Source organism: Periplaneta americana, chromosome 4 (genome assembly GCF_040183065.1).
Source record: "Periplaneta americana isolate PAMFEO1 chromosome 4, P.americana_PAMFEO1_priV1, whole genome shotgun sequence".
In the NCBI taxonomy this organism is placed as follows: Eukaryota; Metazoa; Arthropoda; class Insecta; order Blattodea; family Blattidae; genus Periplaneta; species Periplaneta americana.
The window spans coordinates 135346970-135354176 of record NC_091120.1 but is presented as its reverse complement, the minus strand read 5'-3'; positions in this window follow the sequence as shown (position 1 = coordinate 135354176).

The following is a 7207-nucleotide window of genomic DNA, read 5'->3' as shown; positions in this document are numbered from 1 at the left end:
CACCACAGATGCTTCATAACACTTGGGTCGAGGTTGAATACCGGTTGGATATTTCCCGTGCCACCAATGGAAGCCATGTTGAGGTTTATGGAACATAAGGTAACAAAAATTCCCAGTTTTCATTCTTTGTAGCAGTTGGTTTCAACTATATACTTGTATTAATTCAGAAGTTATAGCTATTTCTTTTGTTATACTTATAAGCGGAACACTCTGTATTTAATATGCATGATTAAGCTAAAAATTGATTAAATATGCATTATGCATATTTTTATCCCCAAAAAAGCCAAAACATGCAAAAATGCATTGAAAAAGTAGACATATTTGGAACCGGAAAGTAATGAAATCGATAAGTACTAAGTTTGAGCTATGTCCTATATTCCTATAACAACATGCATTTGCACAGAATTCTCGCCTCTAGTAATCACTATGTTTATATGGTTAATGGAGAAAGTACAGTACGATTGATTTCTATTTATTGAAAATGTCGGTCGTGGTGGTAGCAATGACTAAGGGACTCAACTCGAACATTGAGCGAAAGCTACATATGTTATTGGGTTAGAACCGTCTCGGACATGGATGTTCGTCCTTTGTCAAGTGATGTGTGTTGTCTTTGGTGGAGATCGGCGTTGTGCCGACACGATGTCAATGGGTTACACTATGTGTATGGTTAAAATGATTAAAAGTAATCTCTACACCTTAATGTAAAAGAGAGAGAATCGATGACGAATAACAGAATGATTAGGCCTAATTGAAGATAAAACACAACGAAAAATAAAAAAAAGTTTCATGGTGTTACTAAATATTTTATGAACGATATTGCTGTTTTATTACGGTCAACATTAGTTCAGTCACTGACTTAATGTTTGGTTGAATCCCGATATTTTTAGATTGACATTTTTTCCGGTTATTCTTGTATAGAAAAAATAGACTTTTCTTCCTCTAAATCTTTTCTTGTTTTTATTATGAAAGTATGTACTTAATCCAGTTTTGTAAATATGGGTAAGGTATAGCATATTTTATAAAAACTATTCAAAACAATGTAAACTTTCTTTTGTCCTCATTGTTCTCAGCTCTATGAGCAGCTCATAGATGTCGCGAGTGCGGAGAAGTTTAGACTACTTAGTTCGTCACAGAACGACAGACCGACTGTATAAAAATAGTGTGCGACACTTGTTAAAAATGGTTTTATATTGTTCCTAAGTATTGCTACACTCGCCCTGTGACGTCGCTTCACAAAGATTTCTACTCTTAAAATAAAACGTCATTTTTAACATTTATATCGTAAATAACTAGTCCTTCTATTAACTTATAAACATTGACTGACAAAAAAAGTAGAACATTTCAAATTGTAAAAAAATTAATTTATTACAATGTATAAAAACAACTTTCTTTCAAATATCATTTTATGAAAACAACATGTTTAATTATGGGAAATACTAAAACATTTTTAGCAACATGCATGTAAATTATTTTATTATAAAAGTCTTAAAAATATATATTTTTGCAATTTTCTATCGTCACGAATTTTTCGATTTCATACTCAGCCAAATAAGAAAATACGAGTACATACAAAGTGTAAACGATATAAACTGCGATGTAATCGACAGTACATATCGGTCCACTGAACAAAATGCCTAGTGAAATTTAATTATTTTTATAATTTTGCTTTTAATTTGTAAACTACCATGTTTTCAATCTTGATAGTAAAAATAAAGGTAACCACTGCACATGCCTTGAAGGCACTTGGAGGACATGGAAACATGCTTTCCGTGACTTCGACACTAGAATGATGTGGTGTAATGTTAATAGTAGTCTAATTACTTATTTACATTTTGACTGGACGTAAATAACACCTTGATAACCATTACATACCAATACACAAGAGAGTAACAAACGACTGTTTCAACGTATATGTCGGACAAAGTAAATAATGACTACTGTATCTATTCTCATTTTCAAAAAGGTTAGACTCATAAAACATTTTTTTCTGAGAAAAACTTGACAGTTATAGGAAAACATTATTTGACTTTTATCTTCAGTTATTTATGCTCTGGCACCAGTGTTTTTTTTTTTTTGGCAGTTTATGTCGTTTACACTCTGTTATATCCATGATCTGTGCTGTATATGGTTTCTGAAAATGCCTTTATAGAAACATTTGCAGTTTGTATTGTTGTAATAAACGGCACTGTAGTATCTGTTATATCCGTGATCCGTGCTGTATATGGTTTCTGAAAATGCCTTTATAGAAACATTTGCAGTTTGTATTGTTGTAATAAACGGCACTGTATTATCTGTTATATCCGTGATCTGTGCTGTATATGGTTTCTGAAAATGCCTTTATAGAAACATTTGCAGGTTGTATTGTTGTAATAAACGGCACTGTAGTATCTGTTATATCCGTGATCTGTGCTGTATATGGTTTCTGAAAATGCCTTAACAGAAACATTTGCAGTTTTTATTGTTGTAATAAACGGCACTGTATTATCTGTTATATCCATGATCTGTGCTGTATATGGTTTCTGAAAATGCTTTTATAGAAACATTTGCAGTTTGTATTGTTGTAATAAACGGCACTGTAGTATCTGTTATATCCGTGATCTGTGCTGTATATGGTTTCTGAAAATGCCTTTATAGAAACATTTGCAGTTTGTATTGTTGTAATAAACGGCACTGTAGTATCTGTTATATCCGTGATCTGTGCTGTATATGGTTTCTGAAAATGCCTTTATAGAAACATTTGCAGTTTGTATTGTTGTAATAAACGGCACTGTATTATCTGTTATATCCGTGATCTGTGCTGTATATGGTTTCTGAAAATGCATTTATAGAAACATTTGCAGTTTGTATTGTTGTAATAAACGGCACTGTAGTATCTGTTATATCCGTGATCTGTGCTGTATATGGTTTCTGAAAATGCCGTTATAGAAACATTTGCAGTTTGTATTGTTGTAATAAATGGCACTGTAGTATCTGTTATATCCGTGATCTGTGCTGTATATGGTTTCTGAAAATGCCTTTATAGAAACATTTGCAGTTTGTATTGTTGTAATAAACGGCACTGTAGTATCTGTTATATCCGTGATCTGTGCTGTATATGGTTTCTGAAAAATGCCGTTATAGAAACATTTGCAGTTTGTATTGTTGTAATAAATGGCACTGTAGTATCTGTTATATCCGTGATCTGTGCTGTATATGGTTTCTGAAAATGCCTTTATAGAAACATTTGCAGTTTATATTGTTGTAATAAACGGCACTGTAGTATCTGTTATATCCGTGATCTGTGCTGTATATGGTTTCTGAAAATGCCTTTATAGAAACATTTGCAGTTTGTATTGTTGTAATAAACGGCACTGTAGTATCTGTTATATCCGTGATCTGTGCTGTATATGGTTTCTGAAAATGCCTTTATAGAAACATTTGCAGTTTGTATTGTTGTAATAAACGGCACTGTATTATCTGTTATATCCGTGATCTGTGCTGTATATGGTTTCTGAAAATGCCTTTATAGAAACATTTGCAGTTTGTATTGTTGTAATAAACGGCACTGTAGTATCTGTTATATCCGTGATCTGTGCTGTATATGGTTTCTGAAAATGCCGTTATAGAAACATTTGTAGTTTGTATTGTTGTAATAAATGGCACTGTAGTATCTGTTATATCCGTGATCTGTGCTGCATATGGTTTATGAAAATGCCTTTATAGAAACATTTGCAGTTTGTATTGTTGTAATAAACGGCACTGTAGTATCTGTTATATCCGTGATCTGTGCTGTATATGGTTTCTGAAAATGCCTTTATAGAAACATTTGCAGTTTGTATTGTTGTAATAAACGGCACTGTAGTATCTGTTATATCCGTGATCTGTGCTGTATATGGTTTCTGAAAATGCCTTTATAGAAACATTTGCAGTTTGTATTGTTGTAATAAACGGCACTGTAGTATCTGTTATATCCGTGATCTGTGCTGTATATGGTTTCTGAAAATGCCTTTATAGAAACATTTGCAGTTTGTATTGTTGTAATAAACGGCACTGTAGTATCTGTTATATCCGTGATCTGTGCTGTATATGGTTTCTGAAAATGCCGTTATAGAAACATTTGCAGTTTGTATTGTTGTAATAAATGGCACTGTAGTATCTGTTATATCCGTGATCTGTGCTGCATATGGTTTCTGAAAATGCCTTTATAGAAACATTTGCAGTTTGTATTGTTGTAATAAACGGCACTGTAGTATCTGTTATATCCGTGATCTGTGCTGTATATGGTTTCTGAAAATGCCTTTATAGAAACATTTGCAGTTTGTATTGTTGTAATAAACGGCACTGTAGTATCTGTTATATCCGTGATCTGTGCTGTATATGGTTTCTGAAAATGCCTTTATAGAAACATTTGCAGTTTGTATTGTTGTAACAAACGGCACTGTATTACATTTAATAGAAATCGTAATATAAAATCGTTGTAAATTTTTGTTTACGTTTGATATATAATATATATATATATATATATATATATATATATATATATACACACATCCTCAATGTAAGAATTTGCCGCGAGAGGAGAGATAACACAAGTAAGGAAGGGAATCCCACCACTACAGCTACTCCATGCAGACAAGTGCCTGAAAAAATGACCTCGAGAAATTGAGGACCGTTTTTGCAAAATTTGCAAAATTGAGATTTTGATGGATTCGTTAACATAAGGCAGGCCTCTACATGATGTTCAAAGCGTCTTAGTAAAATTGGGTTATTTCACTTCATTGTAGTGTGTCAAAGTGTGATCGTTTTTTCAAAACTTGCTTTCTGCTATAAGTGAGACATACAGCTTACTTGCTTCCTATAGTATTTTGTCTCTCCCTTAAAATTTAGTTTTTTCAGTTGGCAAGTTTTGCAAAAACAGTCCTCAATTGTACATTATAAGAACTCTGCTAACTCTATTAACTATTTCTCTATGAAAACTGGTTGTATCTTTAGGTGCGTTGTGATAGGTCCAGAATTCATTCTTGTTCCACATTGTTAACGATTTCTTTTAATACGTATAAAAATTCCCTAATATTTTATACTGTTTTCTTCTTTCCTTTTTCCATTGTTAATATAGAAATTCAGCAATATTTATTGTTCGTTTTGTGTTGGAATTAATTGCAATTCCCTAGATTACACGAGTCAATATTTACTGGAAAATATTGGGAATTCATTGCTTTGTAGGTAACTAAACATGAAGGAAGCTACTTCAGCAAGGGGCGATATTGTCAAAGTATTGTTTAGTCAACTGTCCGAAGACAGGTTTGAACCTTTTGACACCAATAAGGCATCACTCAAGAGACAACTAAACCAGGAGATAATGGGATAGAGTGACCAGTTTCTTTCCCCCCTCCCCCTCTGTTGTATGCATGGCTGATTAGTAACATAATATTACACTAAGTAGACCAGCTATTTATGCAACAAGTTGCGAAATGATAGTTTTAAGCATGAGAAGTGAAGATTGTCCTCCGACCCGAAGGGAAGGTGAACAACACGACGAGTGCTTAAAACGCTAGTTTCGCACGTGTTTAATACAAGATATTTTAAACAGGGGCGCTCAAGAATCCTAAATGTATTTATATTTTAAAGCAGTGGCGCCAACTTCTTAAAAACATTGGGTGGGCTCCAACACTTGATCATAATTTCCCAAAAGAATATCATAAATCCACCCTTTAATGATATGAATACCAATTTGTTCCTTCATACTAGTAACTATACACAAAAAAAATCTCCGCATTACTTGTGCGTAGCTGTTCTGCACGACTATCCATTTTTAGTAATTAAATAGAACGTTACAATTATAAAAAATTGTAACTTGGGGACTTCAATTCTTTCGGAATTGAACGGATTACACCCCCTTCTTGTTTATGCGATTGACATCAATATGTTATGATAAAATCCACGAAATATTAGGGAAAACATATATTATTAAACGCCCAGTTATGTGCGCATGTGTGAACCAGGTAATCTTTTAGCATCCGGTATATGTGAATGTAATGTTTAATCTGTGCTAGTAATAATAATAATAATAATAATAATAATAATAATAATAATAATAATAATAATAATAATAATATTAATAATAATAATAATAATAATAATGATCATAATAATAATGATCATAATAATAATGATCATAATAATAGTTTATTTAATCTGGCAGAGCTGAAGCCATTCGGCCTTTTCGAACACTCAACCACTGAACTAATGATGAGCACTATCGAGTGCATATCGGTAGCTGAAATTTATTTTCCGATGAATTCATTCGGTAGTTTTATTGCTTTACGGTAAAATTGTTTCCTTAATTAAGGAACATATTTACATCTACAGAATACATTTGTCTTTTACTTTATTTTACATGTTTAAAAATTTCACTAATGGTAAAATGATAACTAATTACGATTAATTTATAGAAATTTGTAGGTTACAGTTCTTCTGCAATCATAGTTTCAGTAATTGCTTTTACAGAATGACTGAACTGTGAACTGTTTTCGTTTCAAGTGGTCGCCTTAATCTGATGTTTTACATTTTACATTTTAAGCCTCTTCTGTAAAGCAGATAACTTATAATACTGAATTATCTGCCCCTTTATCAAAATCTTGCCAAACAGGTGATATATTTCTTTTATTCGCGTTAATATCACGAGACGTAGGAAATAATTGTAGAGCTATTTATTCATTCACAGTTTTTTTTCCAATGAAAAGTCTTTCACTGCAAACCCAGCATATATTGTATATACCACTGCCACCGGGTGCTTGCCCACTTGCAGTGTAAATAAATACATACATTCTCCAGTCTTGTCTAATTTCCGCTTTCCTCTTCGTCTCCGTAGCGAGAGTTAATTATATGTACCAGAGTTGCTGAATCAGAGTTTTATATGATATTCTTATTGAATTTGGTATTCCCAAGAAACTAGTTCGATTAATTAAAATGTGTCTCAGTGAAACGTACAGCAGAGTCCGTATAGATCAGTTTCTGTCAGATGCGTTTCCAATTCACTGTGGGCTAAAGCAAGGAGATGCACTATCACCTTTACTTTTTAACTTTTGCTCTAGAGTATGCCATTAGGAAAGTCCATGATAACAGACAGGGTTTGGAATTGAACGGGTCACATCAGCTGCTTGTCTATGCGGATGACTTGAATATGTTAGGAGAAAATTCACAAACGATAATGGAAAACACGGGAATT